Source organism: Rhea pennata, chromosome 2, assembly GCF_028389875.1.
Source record: "Rhea pennata isolate bPtePen1 chromosome 2, bPtePen1.pri, whole genome shotgun sequence".
NCBI lineage: Eukaryota > Metazoa > Chordata > Aves > Rheiformes > Rheidae > Rhea > Rhea pennata.
This window is the reverse complement of record NC_084664.1, coordinates 103,929,923-103,956,290: the sequence shown is the minus strand read 5'-3', so window position 1 is coordinate 103,956,290 and position 26,368 is coordinate 103,929,923.

The following is a 26,368-nucleotide window of genomic DNA, read 5'->3' as shown; positions in this document are numbered from 1 at the left end:
AAAAGATTTTCCATAAGGTCCAGTTTTTGCACTGTATAAATCTTCTGCTTCTGGCCAATGCAAAAAATTGAGAAATACCAGGATCACTTACAGCAATGAATTTACCCAGTATGGCAAGCCTTACAATCCAATCTCTTCATATTTTTCAGATTATATAAACACAGCAAGGATAATAAAGAATAATAATAAAGTACAGAAACGGGTACTTTAATATAATCATTTCCTGACTTCTCACTCAAAATCTAACAATTCTCTTCATAGATAGAACAGCAAAGTGATGAATGCAAGAAGGAATCACATAAAACCTTGCTTGATTGAAGAATGTTGGTAAACATCCCTGAAAGACTGTTTCTGCAAGCAGTTAGGCTATTTTTATAAAAGACCTACTATATCTAGTTTTTTGCACACAAAGTACTGCAATTTCAAAACCATTTGGCATGCTTTCTATTATGTAAATTAAATGAGGATGATAATTGTCAATAATATGTAATGCTAGATTACAATAGCCATATTGCCTTGTATTATATTAAAATACAATGCATTTTCCAGTCTGGTGTATTGCCCCAAGAAACATGCCAACCATTTATTAAATTACAGATTGCAATCTCTAGGGAGAGAGCACAGCTTTATTAAGGACAAAATTTCATGAAACAGCACAATTTACATACCAAACTCATTGTTGTTATACCATATAATTTAAATCTCTTGTAGGACTTTTTGATGGTTACATAGTTAAAAGCTTGTTAGTCACATTGTTCCCCTCTTGGTCTTAATCATAGCTTACATTCTGTGGTGCAAGCCACCTTAAACATATTACAAGGCTGGGGAGCACCGAGACAAGACTGGCGAGGGCAAGAAGAGGAACTGATTCTTCCTTGCAGAGAACAACCAGTCCCCACTATAAAAAGCAGAATAGCTCTGGCCATACTATGTTGGAGAGACAGAAGCATTGTGAAACAGAACTAAATGCACTTTTGTTCTCATGCACAGATCTATCCTCATCTAAAGGGGCAACATAATAGTATCTTACATTTTTACATGTTTTTACCAAACTGAGGAGGTTTCATTTGCAAAGTTGGGTTACCCTATTCTATACCTTAGAGAAAATGCACCTACATCTTCCAGATACAGGGAAACAATTAGATGAAGGGGTTTTTGGCAGGAAGAAAAAAAAACTTTAAAAAATTCAGAATAGCATGTAGCACTTTTCCACAATAAAAACGTTGTTTTCACACCCATGGTCCACTCTCAGTGGAACATTCAGCAGTAGGTGGTGTGACTTCAGGTACTGCAAAACTGGATCTAGGATTCTTTCTCCAGTAGCATATTCCTTCTCTTTCACTCCTCCAGGTCCCCCTGCATTTCAGTCAGATCAAACCCTCCCCTAAATTCCCACTTTCAGGGAAAAATAAACTCCTTTTCGCTTTCTGCCTTCACACTACTGCCATAATTGCAGCTCAATTTTCTTTTATCTCTTATATCCTTTTGAGATGAAGAACAGAAATAGTACATAGTCTTCAAGATGTGGATACCCTGGCATAATGATTATATTTTTTCTCCACTTCCTTCCCCCAAAAATCTATCATCAATTTTGTCTTTTTGACTTGTCTAACTGAATAAATGTTTTCAGAGGATTATCTAGGTCAAGATCTCTTTCCTGAGAAGAAGAGTCTCTTAAGGTCCATATTTGTGTATGAAGAGCTGGTATTATCTTTTCCCCCTGCATACGTTACTTTGCATTAACTTTGGTTGATAAAACAGCATGTAATTTAACAGTTTGAGCCTGTCTGCAAAGTTTTCCATTCAGATTTAGGACTATCCTGTTATTAGTCATCATCATCAAATTTAACAACAACTTTGCCCATTTACCTAATTTTCACAATTATGAATTTGATCAGTAGTACAAATCCCTGACTATGTCTTGATATACCCTTGCTAAGTGTATCTGACAAATTTTTTGGTTAAGTCAGTATGATTTCTAGAATGAATCCAGAAATCATTCTAGATTTAGTGATCTATGCTATTTCAATATTCAGTGGTAATTCAGGGCAATTTTAGAGCCTGTATTATTCTAAAAGTCAAACCATATGTCATGTGTTCTAAAGTCTGTGATCCAATGGTTACGAAGGTGGATTTCATGATGTTTGTCAAGACAGTGTTAACTCCCAAGCCTACAGATAGCCATAGTGGGGCATATGATAACAAAATTGCAACTGATAGTGGAAATGCCTCACAGATTCTTGCAAGAATAATTTTGAACCCCCTACAACATTCTAGTGACTCTTCTCCTGCATAGGTCCATGTTCTACTCAGTAAGACAGAATGAACAAGTTGATGATCATGTACTCTGTGACTAGGCACAGTGTTTCCACCAGGACATGACAGCTGGCGGCTGTTAGCCCCTTTTCAATGCAGGGCTGAGCTTGCCTCTACCAGCAACCAAGAGATGTGACAGGAACATGTGACCTCGTAAGCGGAAATATCTGCACTGCTGAAACCTGGGTTAGACATGAGGTGAGTCCCAGGCAGGATGCTGGACTGCTCCTTTGCTCTTTTCAAATTGGTCTTTCAGCATCAGTTAGAGCGTGTTCTCCATCCTTCCATACATTCGGACAATAATGTTTGTTATTTTCACATACTTTCCTTTCACAGACAGCTTTTCACTTTAAGAGCAAATTTGATTAATATTTGTTTAATTTATTGTTTTACAACCTGATATTAACTTAAATTTCCCTTCTTTTTCCTTTAAGAAGTTATAGGTATAAAATACCAGATAACTGGAAAGAGATTTAGGAAAAAGGATCTCTGTGCAAGTAAGACACAAGGTCTTAAGTAACTGAAACAATTTACAAACCTACCCCCACACAAAAATAATCTATTGGATACTTTTCTGTATTTTCAGAGGAGAATAAAAAAATTTAAATATGTGTTTGAAGGACTTTTTCCAATCACACCTTGTGCTTCAGCCTCTGAATATGCATATTTCTATAAAACAGTTTAGTGCTAATAATACCAGCATTATAGTTTACTTGAATCTCAGATCTGGATTTTTTAGGAAGTCTAAAATATAAAAAAGATATTTGAGAGGAAAAAAAAAAAAAAAAAAAAAAAAAACAACAAAAAAGACTTCTTCTGTAAAAGGAAAGTTCTCCTGAGGGCAATATCCCCTTTTTCTTATCTGGCATCCTGTTTCTCTCATTCACCCATCAGGATCTATTTTTGTTATCTGTTGCTATCTAACTTAGATTGCAAGCTCCTTAGGGCAAGAACCTCATCTCCTTACATGTTTGTAATGTGCCATGAATACTTCTAGCACTAAACAAATAATAAGCTCTGCAGACTCAATTTAGTATCCATATCAATTTGTGGTGAAGGCTCACCATGTGTTCAGTGTGTGAAGTTCATTTCTATCTTTTAATGGCTGATGCTGGACAAGCATGAATATAAATCCGTATTTCTCAGGCTTCTGCTAGAGCAAACTTGCTCATTACAGTTCCTGCTGACAGTGACCCTAGGCCAATCTAGTAAAATCCAAGTCTTGGCAGTTAACATTTTCTTACAGTCAAAATGCACTGCACAGATCTCTTTAGATAGTCCCTTTGGTTCTTTATAGTCATCTGTTACTAACAGAGTTTTCGATTTGAATAACCAGTTCTTCCAGCAATATCTGATAGTCTATAAAAAAGCCAGAAAGGGCTGCTAAAATGAGAAAATAAAAAAATATCAGTTTAAGTCGCTCTGTTTTCTAACGGTCATTTTCTTATTGAGAGTAAAAAAGCAGCTCCCCTGGCCATTTAGGAAATGCTTCATTATTAAGCAGCAACTTTCCTACTTACCAGAAAAATATTTAAAATACGTTAAATAGCTATAAAACAGTATTACCATACATACCTTACTTAGAAAACAGTCATTATATAAGAGACATTTTAGTTCTTTTTATCAGCGCATTCTCTCATCATTTCTCCAGAACAGAATTTCAAGCATGCTGAGCTACCATGATATCTTCAAGCAAAACAAATGAATACCATGACTTCTCACTAGAATACCCTGAACTCTCTGACATTTAGGTGTGTGACAGGTTGGTGGCAGGAAGGGAATAATGGGGACTTCAGATTCTCCAGCTAAAATTGACTGTGTCACCTTGGAGTGATTTTGATGTGGCAGCCCTTTCAAGCTCCCTATAAAAGGGCTTACACTATCTCAGTTGTCACTATGATGCATGTACGATGCCTTTGCCTACAAGGTCTAGGCTTACATCATTTACTGCCACAGTCCAGAAATGAGGGTGGGAGGATATGAGGGAAAGAAGACCTGATGAAAATTCCTGTTCCCATCTGCTTCTGATTTCTATGCGCTGAGTTAAACATTGCAATACTTCCTCAAACAATATTCACAGTGAATGCAATATTTAAGAACTGTTAAAGTGACTAACCCAATATTTACCACCTTTTTCCTGTCTTCCAAAGCTGGATAAGTAGATGTTCAGAACACATGTGAAAACTGGCCTGATAGCCTGTTGCTGGCCGTTGTCACTATTTCCGAGATACTTTCTTTACCATGTACAGACACCCTTGCATGTGGGTATGTATCCTGCCTCTCCGCACTGACTTGTGTGGAGTCATTACTAAGCAGAGCACTAAAGCCTCAAGCATGTGTTGGAAAGTCCCTGTCTGCTAGAACTGCAGCTTTATTCCTTGGCTCAGGTGAGCTGTCATTGCAATTTTCCTCTAACAGTTTCCAGAAGTGTCATCATTACGCAATACCATGTCTTTTTTTCTGATAGCTGAGGTTAGGCTACCAGCCAATATTTAAGAAATACTACAAAGGGCCATAACAGCTCTTGGATAATGTACTCTTACTAGACTCTGTAGCAGAATAAATTTTTGTTGATATATATTTATGGATTTTGAAGGCTAGGCTTATAACAAAAGCCCTGATTATGCAATCAGTAAAGTGAAAAGCATGCGTATGCTACACAGAATGGTAGCCTGTAATGAACACCCTCGTATCTGTCACTGCTGAAGAATGGGGTAGTAGGAGACTGTTTTAAGCCCATAGGTTCATGAGGAAAGAGTGCTCAATAACTTAGTAAGCTTCAGCAATTTATTATTTTGGAAACTACTTCATAAAAATGACAAGATTAAATTATCCAGTCAATATTGCCAAGCTAGCTTGTGTCGTCAGTGCAGTGATGATATAAAAGCACTCGCTGGCCTGTTTGTCACACTGTTTGCCGCTTGATACGTGACAGCTGTTGTCACCAGCACCTTTTTTCTTTTTGCTGTAAGAGTACTAATTAATACATTACTGTGATGAATCAACTGCAGCCATCACATCCAAGTTTGTTGACAAATTAAAAAAATAGGCTGATACGGATTTGCTAATGACATTATACTGTTTACTCAGTCATTATTGGATACCATTCAGGGACATAGAAATTACCGTTACCACAAACCTTGGAAAACCTACTCTAAACACTGGAAACAGACCATATTATTTCCAGATGCTCAAGAATTGTAACTACTGTGAGGTAGGCAAAGACTAAATGTGCTTGACAGGGATGTATCTTGGCAGGCTGCAGTACTGTGAATATCTTTATGAAAGTTAATACAATCTGTTAACTTGCCAACCACTGATTATACAGCTTCAACAGACCTATGGTGAATCCACAGAAGTCCACTAGGTTGTAGAAAAAGGAAAAGGCTTTTGTGCCTTTTGAAGCACAGAGCTTCAGAAGAGAAAATCTTCTCACCTACTGACACTATCGCAACCTGTGACTGAGTTTTCCAGTGAGCATTGGCTTTCCCTCGCACAGTAAGTTTCAATTAAATTATTATATATTTTTAAATATTCTTAAGCCTCTTCATAATTGATTAAGGAACCTGAAGAAATCCAACCATTTTTTCCCTGTAACTTACAATTAAAAATACTAAGTGAAAATCATGAGAAGTTTGTTATTTTCCATGGAAATAAGTCTTCCTCCCTCTCTCTCCTTCCAAAAAGAGGAGAAAAAACCTTTACCACTTCTATTATCAAAAAAACAAAACAAAAAAAAATACATACAATTAGAAAATGGGAAAGAAGGAAAAAGAGAGGAAAGCTGGGATAAGATATTGTGCTGCAGCAAGCACTTTGTTAATCATATTTTGTGTGAAATCCACTCCGCATAAGTCCAAATTGTCTGCTTGTGACCAGCGTTCGTGAGCTGCACTGCAAGGCGGCTGAAGCCCTGCGGCAGCCCCCTTGACGCCGGGGCCACCGCGGGATGTTTGGCCTCAGGAGGGTGCCACGACTTTGTGGAACGTGTCAGAGCTGCCCCAGGAGCCGGGGCCATGTCACAGCACGCTGAAGGGAGGTCGCGCAGGTAGGAGGAAATGAGGATAGGAGCAGGTAGGGTGACAAAATGGGGAGCTTCCAGCTCCATTAACCCCAAATTTCATGAAAGTAACAGTTTAAAAATAAACTAAACTGACCTGCTCTCACCACTTGTATCAATCTGCAGAATCATGTCACATGCCTGGTTTATGCAGGTGAAGAAACAATATCTGCCTCATTTTTTTTTTTTCAGTGCTTACCTACCCCAACAATATGGTTTCTACAGAGCATGCAGATAATATCAGTACTATGCTCGGTTATGAGAACATGGTGCTGTTATTACATGTCACTTTGGACCCAGACTAGCCAAGGGCACCTTTCTATTTCCTTCAACAAAATAATTACACATTCATCTATGCAAAAGTTTTTGTAAACAGCCTAATATTGACCATAAACTGCCTGCACTCAAACAGACCTTATTATAATAGAAAATGAAATACAGGGTATATATTTAGAGTTTCAGATATGTATTAGTCCACTAAGAATCATAACACAAGCTTGCTGAAATATTGAAGGAATTAAAACAAAGTTATCTGCTTTCAAAAGAAAAATAATAATCTGTTCTCAAATGAGGTTCTCTTCAACAATCACAATTATCTGATATGCAAAAACAATTATGAAATAATGAAATGCTCAAGGCAGAATGAAATTTCTATTCCTAAAATAAAAGCTCTTTAAATATAAAGGTATTGTATAATCACATTTTTATGCACAAGAGATCAAGCCACAAATATTAACTTTTCTACTATTTACCTTTTATCTACTATGCTATGTGAAAAAAAATATTTAGAGACAAACATGTACACATATGTATATACACATTCAAACTTTATGATTTTATTTCTTTTGGTTGACTTGCAGACATTATAATCTATATTAAATGCCAAAGCACTGAGTGATCTCTGACAGTAACTAGTGCAGTTAAGAAGTGGACTTTGGGAAATTCAGACAGAATAATTTTCCTATGCCTTACTTTCTCTCCTTTCATAATCAAAAATACCTTACTCTTCAGCCAGAGAGGTGCAGATGTATGACCATACCTACACTGCTAGAAGCATTGATTTTTTTGCTTTTTAATAAATGTAAGTACAATGGCAGAGCAAAAGATTAAGCCTGGAATGAGAATTATGGATTGCTTGGTCCTTACCTTAGAGTCAAAGTCTGCATCTTAGCTTCTCCAATTTGTTATTATCACACACCACTGTGAAATGGAAACTTTATCTCATTTTGTTGATTTGGTTTTATTGCAACATATTTATACTGCACTAATCACAGGCCTCAGGACTTTTGCTTGTTGTTTGCAAGGATCAGAATGGAATTTTTTCACCCTAGAACCACCTTTCCTTCAAGCGTAATTTGACTTTTCAGGTGGAGGCTTGAGAAAAGAAGTTTTCTCTGCAACATTAGAAACTTATCTCGGCTATGGACAGGATGTTGCACAGGAAACTCCCAGGGGTACTGTTGTTCCTCCCTAGTCATTAGCTAGCGTATTTGGCTCACTCATTTGGTAAGTTATGAGATCTGTTCTGAAAAAAACAGATTAGAATGATTTTTTTGTGTTATGTTGGGGAAGAGCCCTAATCTGTAGCAAAGAACATGTTTTTCTCTTAACTGAAGAGTTGGTTGTATCCAATCGACCCCCAAGTGTTACAAGAACACTGGAAATGACCTTGATCTCTTCTTTTCATGTAGCTTATTATAGCTGATGGCTTTTCATCTTCTGAACTATCTTAAGCCTATAATGGAGGGGTGGGAGTGTTTTGTGGCTTTTGATGCTTGGGCTAAACGGAGAAATACGCTCTGTGAATCTTTCTGGGCTAAACATCTAATACATAGCTGCTTCTGATTATGGAACCAGTCACAGGAAGCTAGCACTACCTTCCAGTCCCACATGCTGGCACAGAATTTAGCTTCCCAGCTTCACACACACAGACACAGTTTTATTCAGAAAAGGAAGAAAAACAGGCAAATGTTCTACTTACAATACTAGGACTTCATGGGTAACAAAATTGCATATTAATAAAAGTCCTTAAGATGTCTATAAATATTCATCTTCTTTACTTGAAATATTTTGATCTGACATGGTACATACAAGAGCTGAAAGTGATTTTACTTGCAAGCATTTTCAAATCACTACAGGTGATTTAGCAAAGTAAAGAAACCAAGGAACATCTGAAGTATTAAGGTTAACCCTTCAGCTGGATAGAATATTAAGAGGAGCTTCTCTCCATCTGAGAAATGGCAATTTGGTACAAAGCAGTGATCAAAAACCCAACCTCACACAAAACTACAACCTCAGTACTAAACAACTTCAGCACTCTGAATTTCACAGTACAGCGGGTCTGAACAAACCTCAAATCAAAGCAGTCCAAATATTTGTACATACTCATATCCAGACTGCTTGAGTCTTAAGAGTTAATGAATTTATTCTTAAGAGACCATCACTAGCCACAGAAGCTACATTATCAACTAATGCATAATATGTGCCACAGGAATCCAGAAGGCTATTCTCAGTATAAGAAAATCCAACAAGCGTCCAACTTCCCACACAAATGGAAAAGAGGAAAGAGAGAAGATGTATAAATAATTAAAATGAAAATGCTTGTGAAGTAAGCAATTATATTATTTTTTATAATAAAGCAGAAGTTTCTAATCACATTAAAATGATTTAAAAATGTATACAACATCTACATTGAATTATCCTTTTATTTCTAACTACTTTTGCTTCTTTTTTAGCCCAAATTGTTCCAACAAATGAACTTATGGCTTTCTATATTTTTTTTTAAAAAAGAGAAATCAATAAAATGTTAGCTAAAAAAAGGCAAACTATCTGCTCAGCTATATAAAGCACTACCCTATTTCAATGACTATTTAAGGTATGGCATAGATTGGTGTATTTTTCACATGGAGACAGGTTTCTTTTCTCATAAACTCAAGCATTAGTAATTGAGTGCAGTGGGAAATGGAGAAGCTTAGAGGAGTTAAAACAAGACACTAAAAAGTATTGAACAAAGAGTACGTATTGAATAACACAGACTTAAAACAAAAGCAGAATCCAAATCTTCTACCTTGAAGTCCCTGCAGTGGCATAACTTCTTTATGATCGCTTTGGTCTGCTGATTCTGAACCCTACAACACAACACTAATGATTAACACCTTAAGCATTAACAGTAACGTTTAAAAGATTATTACAAGAGGAAAAGCAATTCTTCTTGAGAATTTGAGAAACAAAATATGAAAATGTGCAGGATTTCTGATAGCCAGTGTGCTGCCTTCAAGAACCTTCCAAAGGAGTCCCACAGCTGGTCTTTACTCTCCATCATGGTTACATACCCACATTATTCCTTTCCTAGCTGTAGACCAAATGGTAAGATATCTACAACATTTGCCTGTCGCATTGAGTTAGCTTTTAGGAAATAAACATAATTTTTATGGTTCTACTGCTATGACAGACGTTTGTAACAACTACCACTGAGTACAAATATGAATTTACAAATTCACTTAAAGACAAGGTGAGCATCAATAATTCCACAATAAAATATTATACTTATTCTCCAAAGAATAATGCATATTTACAAACATTCAGGTCTATGTTGACCAGTGAAATGACGTTTTCCCCAATAGCAGAAGATGGAGATGTACACATGGGAGATGCAATACGCATTGGCTGAAATATTCATATTTGACTAAGCATTTTGTGTGTAGAGGGGGGATTTCTACCTAATTTTATCTGACTTCTCTCTACCCACAGAAATATAAGGCTATAAAACACACACTGAAGTGGAATAAGTAATTCCTCTTTATTCAAAATAGATTATTTAATATTATTCAAAATTAAGATAGAACTATTATCATAGTGTAGGACTAGATTATGTACTCAGAGTAACATAAACATATAACAGAAAGTTGATTGTAATATAACTGGAGAAAAAAGTATAAAAAAAATTAATAGAATAAAAAGGACTAATTATAGATTTCATCCTTCAATTAGATCAGTAGTTGATTGAAGTGCAGGATGTCTTTGTGTTCATTTGCACAGCAGCAGCAAGAACCATTTTCACAACAATCCAGAGAAGTAGTCCTGAGACGTTACATGTGTGGACACAGACTCCAGAAGATAGATCATTTCATTTTTGTCTCTTTAAATAAACTCTAAAAATTAGTATGCTTTAAATTCTCACACTATTCTAAACTAAATTAACTTGGAGATACAGACAAGCCCTAAGAAACCACTTGTCTTACTATTTTGAGAGCTAGAAAAGCAAATCATAGGAAATGAAGCAAGAGTTACTGTTAGTGTGCAGAAGAAAAAAAATCCAATTTTTAAATTTTACAGCTAGGAATTTAACACTTTTCATTTCATAATTGTTGACAGAAAGTGCTTAACATGGTTTCAGTAGGTGAAAATTATTGTTGAACTGTGCATTTCTCACCATCCCACTCACTATATCTCTGTGGAGAGATAATTATGGTTTCAGAATAAAATGGAGAACAGGAAAAAACAATATTTATGGTACAAAATGAAAGCAACTCAGGGAAAGAAAGGGATAGAATCCCAGCCTAGGAATCAGGATAACGGAGTACCTTCTCCAAACTTAATAGCAATATCATCTATATATGTGACTAGCACATCAGATCACTCCTATGCTTCAGTTTCTGCCTCACTTCTGTGCTTCAGTTTCTCCTTCATATGTTCTTTTTGACACCTATTTAAGGAGTATAGACAAAAGAAGAACTTTTTTTAATGCACAGAAGTACTTAGAAAAGAGGAAAGAAAAGGGAAAAATAACTCGTCACCGAGCACAAAGAGTATCATCCAATGAAATTCTCCAGAATACCAATTGTATTGACGCTGTGAAGAATAAAGCAGGATCCTGAACCCATTTACAATCTTGTTTTAATTTTTAAGTTATTAGGACCAAAAGGCAGTATCTGGATTCTGTTTAGATTTTGTTACTTTGGGCACACTGGGCCCAGATGACTGGGATTTAGTCTAGCAATAAAATGAAAGATTAACCACATGTATGACAAATTCATTTTCTCCGTGTTGTACACTTTCTACAGTCAATGTAAATGCAGTGCAGCTGCTCCCTGGTTCCAAAACCTCTATCTTTCAGAGTAAGATTAACCAAGTAGCCCTAAACTAGGTGGTATACGTTGAGAAATTACTACCTGCATGGAAACCAAAAGAACTGAGAGGCAAGTGCTGCAAAAGGAAAATTTTGTAACTTTGTTTTTCCACTGATCCTATGCAACATTGGAACTTCTGTGCTGGATTGTTTTGAAAAAGTTGTTCCCATGTTGCTGCAGCCATCTGATAACTTCTTGGCTTCACACTGGGGAAAAACTCTATGGCGGAAGCTCAGGACCTGATGAAAAACTAATGGTAAGACCAGAGTGGCACCAGAGTGCATCAGCACCAGCATCAGAGTTGGTGGGGATGTGAGGAATGGTAAGTATCCAACATTAAAGAGAAAACATATCACATATCTGTACAGTGGAAGTTTTCATGCCCTTTGGAATGGTAACATCCTCAATCAATAATTCTTTCAACACAGGGAAAGGGGGAGAAGGTCTCCTTTGAACTAGAGTTCTGGTCATGTTCAAAGTGCTACGGAGATAATATACTGAATAGGGTATTTCATTAAGCATTGCTTGCAAGTTAAGAAGGAAAATGTAGGTGGAGCTTTCCTGCTCCAGCATCAGCAATCCATTAAAGTGTAGTGAGAATAAAGGAGAACAAACTGAAGAAAAAGACCTAGCAGGGTTTTTTTTCTATATATATTTTTAGCTATGACATCTGACTCAATTCAATCAGCTTGCAAAATACAAGCAAATGATATTTCTCACCTCCTGATTCAGGTGCTACTTACAGAATGCTCTTAATTGAGCAATTGCATGACTAGCTTTGTGCCAGTACCGGAGCAGGAATTAACAGCTAGATTTCAGGTTGTCCTTTTTCGTTATTTATATTTTTAAACAGCTACTTGTAAAATGAGCAATTATTTCCTAAATAATCACTTAACACAGAAGAAAGCACCCTGTGGGCCCAGCACCTTATTGCTGAAGAACTCAAGAGTGCCCAGAGTTTTCCATCAAGTTATATATCTGCAGGTGGTGCAGCAGAATTGCTGTTTTGTTGTAGACTATCCAGCCTCTTAATTTTCAACATTTTGAAGGAGTCTTTAACTTGAAGACTTGTCATGCCTATGTTTTTTCTTCACATTCTTTAAAGACATGTATTGACCGAGTCTTAAAAAATGATGTCACTTTTGTTATTTAGGAGTAGGACTTTATATCATGCAGACAGAACATATGAGCACTGTGCTGAAAGATGGGCAATCTTTTTGCTGATATGGATGTTTCTCAAGTCCCTACACAATGTAGAAAGGCTTACTGATCAGGAGTCTGAATTCTCCCGTTAATGAGATGCACTAATTAGTGACTTGCATGTAAGAAGTAGAAAAAGAGTTGGAGAAAAAAAAATGTGCTATGTTCTGAGGTTTCTTTTCCTCTTCAAATTTGCTTTCATGATTCATCTTTGCAACAATACCAAAAGTTTCCTAACTTGGCAGTACTTGGGATAATTAATACTGATTACTGCACTGATTGCTGTCATCTAGATAGCAAGCTGTACAGCACAATAGAAATAACTAGATATAAATTTTTCAAATACTGTTCTATAAACTACTTACAGGTTTCTTATTGATCACCACCAGATTGACCATGAATTATTTTTCCCTCTAAGAATCATGGAAGTATGCAGCTGAAGTATTACTATAGTTAAAATAATGAGAAAGTCATACTCATGAGATTAAAACTGTAATTAAAGAAGTGTCTTTCTGCTTGTTTCAAAAACTTAATCAATTTCCTTTTTGTTTCCTGGTACTATGTCAGAAGGCCATGTGTTGACAATATCACATATATTTCCATTTTATGTCAATTGTCTATTCTTAGCATCCAGGCATGTTTTTGAAATATAGATCAAGCCCATGTGAACCCAGGTTGCCAATTCCTCATTTAAATACCTTCATTACCATTGCACTATTCAATAAAATACCTTGCTTCATTCTTAGCATTGTAAAACTCCTGAAGGTAAAGATCATTTCATGAAAAAGTAATTTTTTTGTTCAATGAGCAAGTTTTATCTCGCTTCTCTGCCCCTTCTCTGCCACAGAAATTAGGATTTCATCAAGGTTTGGTACATTGTATAAATAAAATTGTTTCATGTGGCCCCATGTACTTTATTTCAGGTTTACTGCATCACTGTATAATTTCTTGAATGTTAAATTTCTAATTCTACAATTCCCTTAGCAGCAGAGTTCAAACACTTACTGTACCTCTGTCTACTTCCTAGTAGTTCTTGCATGCACAAATCAGTAGGAGATCTAAAGATTTTTTTTTTTCCTGCAGTGATCAGAAACTACTGAAAATTAGCAGTGATAGGCAAATGTCCTACGACAGCAGAGTCAGCATAGTCAGTTGAGAAAAAGTAACACTTGGAAAATTTTCACTGCTAGGAAGCTATACGATTATAATCTTGCATGTCATAGAGCATTTGAACACATTCTCTTAAAAGAAATTAGAGGCACCCTCCAGAGTGCATATCTCTGGAAAGCTGAGGTGTTATGGTAGATTTGACCACACAAAGCTCATTCCCCAAAGTACATTACAGTAACTTTGACCACATAAAGCTTATTCCCCAAGTATGAAGCAACAACAGTAGTAGCAATAACATTCGGTATATAGCTGTCAAGTTAAGGTTTGTTATACTTATTAAGTTTTTCAGCTCCATGAAGTTCAAGGAAAACACAGTGTACCAATAATAAAGCAATTATTTGGCAAAATACCAGGCTCACAATCCTGGGTTCCTATTAACTTGTTATAAGGTTTGGTACAGTGTAAGTGAGGAAACTATATTCTTCTGTTGGAAAAATATCATTTTTGCAATGGATGTCAGAGAATACAAAGGGATTCTAAATTAAAATAATTTCGGACATTGTTTTTCTGAGTATGAACAATCTTGCAGCACAGTTTAATTAAATAAATCACTATACTTTACCAGCTCAAGCTTAGGACTGGAATTTGTCCTCTAAGTTCTTCTCTGACACGGACACATTATTTTGGAAGAACTAGAGTACGAGCAGTTGATTTAGGGTTTTTCCAATTCTATACTCAAACTATAAGCAAAAGGTAGAAAGTCAAAAACTTTAGTATCTGCCAACATCCAGACTACATATCTAGTCTGCCTAGATATATATTTGGCTGGTACCTATTCTTAATCTACAAAAATTGTAAATAAATTTACAGTTATTAAGAACCAAAATAAACCAAAGAATCAAAACAGTTATTTTCATGAAAAATAACAAAAGCATATCTTAATGAGATTATTAATTCATTTTAGGAATTGTCAGTTTGTATTTCAAATGCAAGCTATTTTAGATTTCTAGTATATATCCTATGGTATTCATTTTTATTTCTTTTCATGCACTGGTCATATTCTTTTGGGGAAGAAACTAGTTTTAATAGAGAGAGAATAAAATAAAACAAAATCCTCCTCCCTTTCACCAAAGAGAATCTCATGCTAATGGAATATCAAAGTTGAGCTCCATCTATTGGACCTGAGGAAATAATTCTCCTCTAAAGATACGCCAGAGGTAAACCTGTCTCTAGAGAGAGTGAGAAAGAAGAGTAATCAGCATGGCAGTTCTGAAAGATCATGTTAGAGTAGCGAAAAATATCTGCAATGGGGAAGCTCTTGGATTGTCAATTACTCTCCAGAAATGCTTCACCTATCTTTTGCTATTAGTTTTGCTTTAATTACTTGAATTCATCACTGTTCATCTTCACTGGAGTCCTCAAAGCATTACATGCCCCTGTTCTACTGAGGGAAGACCTGATGCAAAGATTTGCTCCACTCCACAAGTAAAACCTGAAAACAGCAATGTCAGACTTTCCTGGCCTTTAGAAGAACTCCTTCTCCCCTTTCTTTGCCCTGCCATAATCATGCCATAATCAACAAGGGAGTAATTTGTGCACCTGCAAGCCAGTGGATGGCACATATCAGTGTTTGCTTCAGTCTGCTGTCTGCCTTTTTAAAGCTTCTTAAAGTCAGGGTTTTTTTTTTTTTTTTTTTTTTTTTTTTTTTTTTTTTTTTTGTGTGTGTGTTTTTTTTTGTTTGTTTGTTTTTGTTTTTGTTTTTTTTTTTGTTTTTGTTTTTTTTTTAGGTAGATGGAAACTAAAAGGAAACTCATTGCAGAAAACAAGCTCTTCTGGAAGGGTCTGGTTGTAGCCGTAAGCTAGTTTGTCGTTTTTAACCTTGCTTCAGTCATTTTAACCTTGCTTCAAGCCTTTTCAAAATACATGGTCAACTCAGGGAGTCTAGTTTGGCAATGAACAATTTCTTCCTAGTAGTACTTAGGAATTAAAAACAAAACAAAGCAAAAAATATACCACTAATAAAAGTCTATAAATAACATGAATTTAAAAACTTGTTCCCCTCTGATTATCTTCCCTGACATCCTAAGAGTTTGGACAAGAGATCTAGGGCATGGTAGGAAATGGAAGGGAGGGATTGACCATGCATTACGTCTCACTCAACCTGCTAATTTTTTAGACTTTTTTTTTGATTATCAGCTCCCATAGTTCATGACATCTGGTACCATCATGTCCTGAAGGCCACAAAACCCCTTGAGTCATAAGCAAAAATGAGCATAGATATTTTTTATTCATGAATTATGCATTAGCTATATTCCCTGACTCACCTATAAAAAATTCATGAAAGATATGTGACTGAAAGTACGCATTCTGACAAAAAGAGATGTTAGTTTATTATATTTAAGTTGGAATGCTCATTGTTTTCATAGGTGCACGCTCACTGCCAGTTTGCCTTTGTAGTATTACTGCTTTCTTCTTTTTAAGCATTTTCCTATCATCCCACTAAGTTGAGAGGATAAAGCTAGTTTCTTTGAGCTAATATTAGTACAGTCCTAGGGAACTGGCTGACGAGAGATACTCTGAAGAAAAAGTCTCTGAATTCTGAATTGTGCCAGAGCTTGCTCTCGGTTGTGCACCGTTAAAGGTCACTGCAGGAGTAGGAAAGCAAGAACACCCATCAGCCCCTAAATCCCCTAAAAAGTTGTTTTAGTGTTTCACAGCTTGCCTCTGGGGACCAAGACCAGAGTGAAACTGTTTTGTCAAATATCCCAGATGATCTGTGAGCATGGAAAATAAAAAGTTGTTGCTCATCCTTATAAAAATGAGTAAGGAGTTCTAGCCTTTCCCTTATTTATTAAAACCACTTTTCCTGGGTCAACAGAAATACCTATGATAGTAAATGCACTCCAATACAAGTAATAACTCTAAGGTTTGGTCCACAGTAATTAAACAAGGTCGCTAAAATATACATACAAAGTATTAACAGGATGTGATTTAGATTTTAGAAAAAAAATAAAACAGTAGAATATTTGCCATTGACATGAGAATTACAACTAAGACAAAACAAATCCTAATAAATTAAAATATGTTGTGTGTAAATGTTTTGTGCAAGCAGAAAGGGAAAATCAGGATCAATACATTTTTGTCCTGTAAGCCGTACTCAAAGTCACCATGAAGTCACTGGCTGTTTAGGTTCTACATATCCCAAGCCACCTCAGGTGTTAAATGTCATGTGAATGAACCAATAAAACCTTTCAAAATGATAGCTGAGAGATTACAGTGAAAAAAGAACAAAAGCAGCAAAAGTGTACTATTTTTACACAACTGAATTGAGCAGTGGATGTAGTGATATAGCAGAAACGAAAATACACCAAAATGTGTTTGGGAAAAGACAGAATCTTTCCAAGACAAAATTATATTATGAATTCTATGTCCTAGATTGAATTTTAAAAGAGCAGTAAAGCAAAATTAAAAAATGCAAATGAAGCAGCAGAAATCAGCTGTACCACTGCACTATATGAAGAATGTGAAGGTGCAATCTGTGCCATTAGTACGATGGAGCAGATCAAAAAGAAAAAAGAATTAGCAAGGATTTACAAAACTGTTGCATGGACTTATATTCCTGACAGTCTGCACAACTTTTCTTCAAACATATGCTCAGTGCTGAACATCTAAAAGCTATGAAAAGCAGAATGCACATATTGCATGAAAGAAAAATGGAAAATAGGTCTAGGGACATAGCTGAATTTTTAAAGATAAGTAACTAATTATAATTGGGATGAGGGTTGTTTGTGTTGTTAGTACACAAGGGAATTGGATTAAATTTTTAAAAGTATTTAACTAAAAATAAAAACTAGTTAAATATTTACCTGAGAAGCTTTAGATTAACCTCTATGAAAGGTTTACAGTATTAGAACAGAACAACTTTTGGGAAGATGAACATGCATAGAAAGATTAGAAAAAACAGACAAAGATGTCCAGATGGGTATAGAATTACAATAATTGAAAGCTAGAGCAGGTAGTCACTTGATACATTATAGCTAAACAAATATATCAGTTATGTGGGAAAAGTCGGTGATCCGTTACATATCTCAAACTCAAACCATTCCTATTTAAGCTGTAGACTTTCTGTCTAGTTGGCTTTTTGTTAAGCTGCTAACTACCATTTACTTTCAGAAGAAGCTTTTTTCAGCAATGATGTGGCACCTCTTTGGAATCAGTTGAAAGAATATTGATTCTTGCTGGGAGGATTCTAAATGCTTGAATGAGCAGCAATATTTCCTTCCACAAGTTTTCTTTCTTACTTCTATTATACTGTAAGGTATGAATTCTTAAGAACTCGTTTGGCAAAGCTAGCATATATGATGGAAAAGCTGGGACTCCTAGTCTTACTTATATTCTCTGATGTCAGAAAAAAAAGGAATTAAAAGGTACATCCCCAAACCTCGCTTCAAAATCTCCAGCATCCATAACTTAATTCAGAAATAAATTTAACAGTGACCAAGACAAAATAGTCCCCTCCCCTGTATCCTCACTATCCCACCCTCCTTATACTGGAGACACCAGGAACAGCTGGGATTATAGTCTTAATATATTTGTCAAGAGCTATCAGATTTCAGATATAAGTATGAAAATCATATTTGTTCTTTAGCTGTAGTTGTTGAGGTACATTTTTTAAATGACAGGAATTAAAAAAAAATTATGCAGTTAATGAATAAAATATTGATTTTTTTCCTCTTTCTCAATATTATGGTTCTTAGAGTAATTTTTTGACCATCACAAAAACACCAACATTGCCAGAATAATATATACATAGAATAAACAGTTTGACTGAAACATTACAAGATGGATGCTCTTTTGAGATGAAAACAAATACTAAATACAGATCAAAATTTTTCTTTCTTCTATAAAGCTAAGAATGTGAAGAGTAGTATAAATCTATTGTACTAGCTAAAATCTTTCGAAACAAAGACAGGTCAAACTATAGGACAGATAAAATAATGAAAACTAAGGCATAGCATCTTGCCTAGTAGGATAAAGGGAAAAACAATACACATGATTTCAGGAGCAAAATAGATCTCAAACAGCAGGAAAAGGCAAATTACTTGCTAGAACTAAGAAAATCAAAACTAGAGGAAGCCAAAATATGAGGGAAGTAGAAAAAAACTAAGATGATAAAAAAAGTAGGAAGAAAGATTTTAAATGGTGATTCACAGAATCAAGGACAATTTGAATTGGAAGAGACCTCCCCTGGAGGGACCTCCCCCAGACTGAAGACTTCCTCTGGTATTCACAGCCTTTCAAAGATGATGGTCTTGGAAGAGTGTGAGCCTGTTATCTCAGGTCTGTGCTGGCTGCAGCAAGAGAGAGACAAACAATTTTTGTAGATCCAAGAGGATCTGAATTTCAGCCAGACATGCCAAAAGCCATGCATCTCCAAAACCTGTTAAAGAGGGTGCATTCTTTGCTACAGATGAACAATTCTGCTGATCATCTGAAAAAACTGAGACATGGTACTGCACTTTAGTTAAAGTTTTTCTTTCGCTTTGGGAACAATCTTTGAACTAAAACTTCCAAATGAGTTTCAATGAGGCAAGTATTTTGAATTCAGTGAAAAAAACAGCACAGACACATAACCCAAAATTTAGTCATATAGATCTGGATTAGCCTTTGAAGAAGTGAGCAAAAAAAATCTACCAAGAACAAAATTGGATACTCAAAGCTTAGCTTGGCACCATGTCAAGATATTTTAAATGGAACTAAAGGACAAGTTCTTCCCTAAGGAACAAAATCAGCTTGAGAAGAGACAACTCATTTGTTACTTCAGTCATCCCAAGAGCTCAAAGTGACAATGGAGAAATGATGACAAATTGAAAGACTGATAGCAACACTTCAGTTATTGCTTACAGTATGGATTCACTGTTACACACTGCTGGCTGAACAGGGCACTAATATTTCTGATATTTGTTGGTCAGTATCTGTAAATAACCTGCGCTATAAATACATGGATTGTTGTTCTGCAAAACAAAAAGTACTGTATCAAAAATAAAATCATAGACAAACAGGGAACCAGCTAATAATGGCATCGCAGAACTGGAAAGAAAGAGCAAAAACTAAAATCAAAAGATTATCATAGGACACAACAATTACATCAGGGATATTCAAAAGAGAATAGTAACCTACAGCAAGCACACTGGTTAATACAGAGTAACAAAAAGAGTTTGACTGTTTATTTCTTTTACAAAGAAAAGCTAAATTCTTTGTAAATTTTTCTTACAAACAAAAGCTTCAGAATTACCAGCACTAAACAACTTGTACATCATGATAATCAGCACTTCCACTCAAGAATCTTAAATTTTCTTAATGCTGTAGATGAAACTAATAGGATTAATTTTAAGCTGACACAGCAACAATACCTTCCAAGAGGTGATAAAACCAAATTCCAGCTTCAGTTATTGGGACTATTCATTGTTCTTTAAATTAGAATTGTTAATATAAGAAATTAAATTTATGGGGTTAATGTCATCCATTGCATTAAATTGGAAGTATTCTGCAAGAAATCAGCTAAGTAAATTGTTTCATAAAGAACATTAACAATTATAGCAAGCAACTTTTAAAGATGAAGTGGCATTAAAAATAGCAGACAGATACAGAAGAAACAGAGGGATGGCACTAAAGACATTTAAAAGAAGGATACTGAGATTAATAAGGCAGAAAAAAATAGTATTCCTGCATGGACTCTCTAGTTCAAGTTCTGCAGAGAAGAGGAAAATTAGGTAGGACTTGTTTAAAATATCTTAGCTCCAGGTCAAATCAAAGAAGTAATCTAACCTTACATAGAAATTTTATCTTATGCAAAGGATAATCTACTCAAGGCAATAAAAACCAACCCATTATCATTTTAAGAATTTTCTCCTTAACTAGGAAATTAAAATATATATCTTTGAGTTCATAGCTTCTCATTCATATTGTTAATTATATATTATTAATCACAGAATGCAGAAGACTTCAGACAGATTGACATTTATTTTATATGGGCTTTCAGTGCAGATATGATAGTCAGCTTTTTGCCCTAATTGCATGGGTAATAAGCTGCTTATCAGATAGCTTTCTGTGTGTTATAGTTTCTCTTACAATTAGATAGGATAAAATGTAAAGAAGAAACATTATCAGATTGTCATAAGTAGGATAACAAATAGGTACAAGATACAGAAACAACTATGACATGAATGTTATTAATTTCAGTAGTGATTCAGTCTCTCTAGCTTGAGATTCAATGTCCAACATTAATCCTATGATTTATCCAATATATCTCTAGTGCCCGAGTTCATTACAATCACATTCATTAAGCAAATTTCAAAGCCGAAGAACTATAATTCAAGAAATAAAGTACTTGCTCCAAAATGCTCTGTTGATATTTCTAAGTAGAAAATGCAATTTCTCATAAGTGCTATTCAGGGTCTTTCTTAAAAATATATTTCAAAAGTTTTTATTTTCTATGAGCCAGATGTTGCTCTTGCCTGTACCTATAGTAATTCTAAGTTGCTTTAGAATACTGAAAACCTAAACTATTCACCTAAAGATGACAGTACAACACAGAAAAAATATGTCATGCTCCATCTTCAGTTTAAAGAACAAGTATGCAAAGGAAAAAGAAAACATATTTTTTGGCTCCCCTTATCCCCTTCTTTTCTCTCCAAGATTGCTGAGACTCACTGATTACATATGCTAGGCTTCTGTTCACTTCTGGAATAGCAACACCACCTCAGTTCTGGTGGGACAATTCCAAGAGAACACACTATTAGTGCTGCAAAGAGACACCTAATGTCATTTCAGTGGTGTCAAGGAAATGGATTCATAATATAAGCTGAGCACAAGGTCAAAAAGTTACACTTTAAAAAAATACTTTTCAAATCTCAGTTTATCTTCTTTTCATTGATGAAAATTAGCTGCTTTGAATAAGTCTAAAATAATTTCAATTTTTTTGCAGAACAGTTAATTAAAAGGAAAAAAAAATCTTTTGGTCTAGTCAAAAGTATATACAAATGCACAGTAAAACTCTCCATGTTAAAACAATTTTGGAAAGGAAATAGACATTTGAATTCAAATTCCTCATATATGGTAAGAAATTTCAAAATGTCAAAAGTGAAAAGCCATGAAAATTTTAGAAGAAATAAGTGCATCAAAAGAAAGTGTATTCTTTCCTAAACTATCCCATAAAGTCAGAAAGATGATCTGACAAAGGATGACAATATTTTGTGAGTAGTCTGCTTTCAAGTTTTCTGCAAATAGATTTACAAATCTACTAATTTGGTCTTAAAATTTCCTGAATATATTTGAATATTTTTTCACTTTCCTCACTACTAAAGTCAACTTTAATTGAGAATTGCTTCTCATTCTATAGTGAGACAGTGTAATCAGTCAATGAGTAAATGAGTGTATGAAGTGAAAAGAAACTACACATTTCAATGATGCTCTGTGCTTTTTTTGTTTGAATGGGTGTTTGTGAATATTCATTTGACAACATAAGGCTATTATATTCACAAGTAGTCTAGATAAAGAAGCATTAATTTTATAAAAACAAGACATAAATCCTAGCACTTGGGGGGGGGGGGGGGAAGAAAAGTTGAGATGCAAAATTTGGTGCCTAGCTCCTAATAAATTCCAGAGCAGCCAAGCATGCAAATATCTTTCAATACATGAGCTTAATATCACTTACTCAAAGCCACAAAAGAAGTCTGTGGCAAAGCAGGAAATTAAACTGGGAAATTAAACATCGTAGCATTGCAGCAGTTTTTTAACATAATCATATATGGTGTATATGAAGTGGTCCTTGCTCCTTTGAGCTGCAGACACCACCTCTGATAATCAAATCTGTTATTTCAGAACCGAACTCTTTGACCCCACCACACACAAAATCTCCATAGGGTAAGTTGTGGAAGCCACAAAGTCACTTCTAGTGTATTCTGTGCTCTTGGTCTGTTTGGCTTTTACTCATTCTTATAGTTCATCCTGTGAAAGTACTTGGTGATTATTGTTCTGTACCGTTCTGTAACTGGGCTGCAGCAACACTATTTATTGCCCACTGGTATTTCACTGAAGATAGATATTCATGCTGAGCAAAGTTGGCTGCTGGACAAATTGTGCTAATCAAAGACCGTTAACCCTAGCTGAATGGGATCCTGAGTCATAGATCTTTTCCTAATTCTGCACTCCCTAAAAAATACCAAGATGATTCTAAACTAACCAAACCAACCAACCAATCAAACAAAAAGATCTAAAAACAAAACCAAAAACCTTCAAAAAATCTTTACGAAAAATGAGAAAAATTGAAGTTAACAGGTCTGACAGAATAGAAATAAAGAACATGTTCCCACTGCCCATTGTGTCCTTGTGGGCAGATCTTTGCTTCCAGGTTTGGTTTTACGTAATTGTGTTACTTTCTGGGTTGAACTGAACATGCATTCCTTGTCTTTAGGACAGTTCTTCCATCACCTCTGAGGCTGACTGCTCCCATCTGTCAGTCTGTCTGCTTGAGCTGGAAACTTGCAGCTCCATGCTGTGAATTTTCTCCTTGCCATATCTCAAAGCTTCTTGAACCTGTTCAGCTGCTCACCAGGGAGGGACAAGTCCTCTCCATTCCCAAAGAGATCCATCTTACCCTGCCACTTCTCTATTTAAAAGAACATACATAATCATTAATGAAGAAGTTTATATTAAAAAAAAAAAAAAGAAAAAGAAAAAGCCCAGGTGTGTCACTCAGAAAAATGTCTTTTAGAGACTTCAGTATGATTTAGTCATTCTTAGCATCAAAAGTGCATAACTTGCCAGCAGGAATAAAAAACAGCCTTGCAATTCCTGATGTTACACAAGTGGCAAGTATTAGAATTAGCTTGGGCGTAGCCCAATAAGCTATTATTTGATATCGTTCACTACCATTACAAACTTGCTTCTATATACCCTAAGTTGCTTTGGAGTAAAACACTACATTTTAAAAATAATCTTCTTCTGATTCAATTATCAATTATCAATGACCTGACTTACTATTTTAGTTAGTAGCATCTCCTTCCTCCTGGAAGCTAAAAAGACATTTTCTTTATAATTTTGAATTGCCCTTTTCCTGTAGGGAAAAAAAGGAAAACCAACAACTTTACTGGAGATAGTATGTTTGTTATCAAAAGCCTTTCACTGCTTTTAGCTTTTATTTTTCAGTTTGACAATAGCAAGCAGTCAGTACTATGTGTTGTGCTATTGGCTAAACTCCATACTGTGATTACTGAAAATAGTAGCTTACACTGAAGAACAGAGCTAAACTGTTCACTTGTCCAAATGCTGTATTTTCTCCCTTATTGCAGTTCATAGCTGAGAGGTGGATAAAGGACCTTTATTTGGACACATTGAAAATGACTTGCTCACAGTTAAGATACTTTCTTGACTGAGCAAGTTCACTTTTCCTGAAGGTGTACAATATTTCTTCGTGTTTCTTTTGCCTATAGATCATAAATTTTGATCTTCTATTCAAGACATCAAAACCGTTTTCACATATATCTTTAAAAATCAGATCTTTTTAGACAGGAACACAGAAGAATGCAGCACTAAAATAACAGCAGAAGTTGATACAACAGTGGATAATGATCTCAGAGATGTTCAGCTAACACTAGCTGAGCAGCTGGTTCAGTCATTTACCCTCATTTTCAGTACTATGTTTATTTAAGCTCCTTATAGATCATGACATGTGTAATGTTGTGAATGAAATATGGTAATCCTCCCAATATTATCTAGAGAATGGCTGGGCTGCAACTATCATACCTCACTATTTGTCACAGCATGTGTTCATCTTTTAAGATACTACAATTAAATGCAGTATCTTAAATATTGCATTTTAAATGCAATTTAATTAGTCCACTGAGCTTAAACTACTTGTGCAGACCATGGTCAACATGCTGAGCTCCACAAGGTTGCTGTTGTCCAGCGGTTATTTAACTAGACAATTTAAGTAGCATTTCTAAAGCTTTACTCTAGAAAACCATGAATGAAGAGGTGCATGCTCTGTGACTTTCCAAGACCAACAAGGAGTTCTTTTCTCTTCCTTCCCCTCTGTGCACATATACTGTATACCACTGTCCCATTGACTGCTCTTTCAGGTACTTCCACTTTTTTTTTTTCTTTTTTTTTTCTCCTTCCCTCATGCATGTGGGTTGATGTACTTGCTTCCCTTTTCCTTCTCGATTCCTGTGACAATTTGAGATTTCACCTGGTATCCCACCCCAAGACATCCATCTGCCACATGCTCCTGATAGAGTAGTGTTTGCTTCTAGTGGTTACTTTGCAATTTACATCCTAGCAAATTATTTTTTGGAGCTTGGCAATGAGATCCTTGAACTGGGGTCATACCCATCAGGGATACAGGAATTTCAAAAGTTTTGTGATGAGGTTTTGTGATCTTAAGGAAGAGGTAATGTACTCCATTATATAGAGAGAAAACAGTAAACAAATAGAATTCTAAACTGAATTATAAGTGAGATTAAACTATATTTTAAGTTGATTTTCTTACCCCTTCTCCATGAGTTTTGTCCTGTTGTGTGAAAGAGGAAGGTGGGTTGCATGGCATTGTTTCTCTCCCAAAGTTTTTCCTGTTCCTGTTGCAGTCCTGATTTTTTTCTTTCCTTCTCCTCCCCCTACAACCCCTTCCCCCCCCCCCCCCCCACCCCGTGAGTAAAAATATTTCCTACTGGTAGTTCTAATGAGATCACTGATCTTGAGCTTTGAACTGCTCAATTTTATTCCATTTATTTCTGAGCTTTTCAAGGTCATCCAGTTTGTTCTTTAATGCTGAGTCCTTCTAGCTTTAAGTTTTCAGCAGATTGCACTATAGCCCTCTAAGTTGTGTGTTGAGGTCATTAATTAAAATACTTGAAAATATCAATATCAAACAGTTTATTTGTGAAGATCCTGAAGAATAATTCTTCTACTATATACTTTCCTTTTGATGCAACCAATTGCTGTCTACCCTTCATCTAGTTCCTTGACCATCTACATTTCTAGTACTGAATTCTCTCATGAAATCCAAATAGATGAGATTTACCGCATTCATTTTCTCCAAAAAATTTCCATGACTTTCTTGGTTTACAAAAGAATGAATGTCTGTATTTTCATTTTGAATGCTATTTTATAGATCCATTATATTTTAATCCTTTTATTCTGAAATCATTTTGATTAAGAATTTGAACTTTTTTTTCTGTAGTAAGCTTGTATTGTTTATTTGAACCTGACATATGATACCAGATATTAATATGATTTATTAGAAAAAGAGAGTGAAAGAGAGGGAGAAAAAAAGAGAGAGAGAGAGAGAGAAAGACTTGCAATAGAAAGACTTTGGGAGGATGTGTGGCTAAGAAATACAAATAAGTTACAGAAGGGAGGAAGAGAAAGGAGTGAATAGTTTGCTGACATTCAGCTAAACTTTAATCATTCTTTTTTCAAAAAAGTAATTGCTATTTACAGGAGTTCTAGGTCGTGATCCCATCTTGCACCCAACTTAGAAGAAATATCTGAA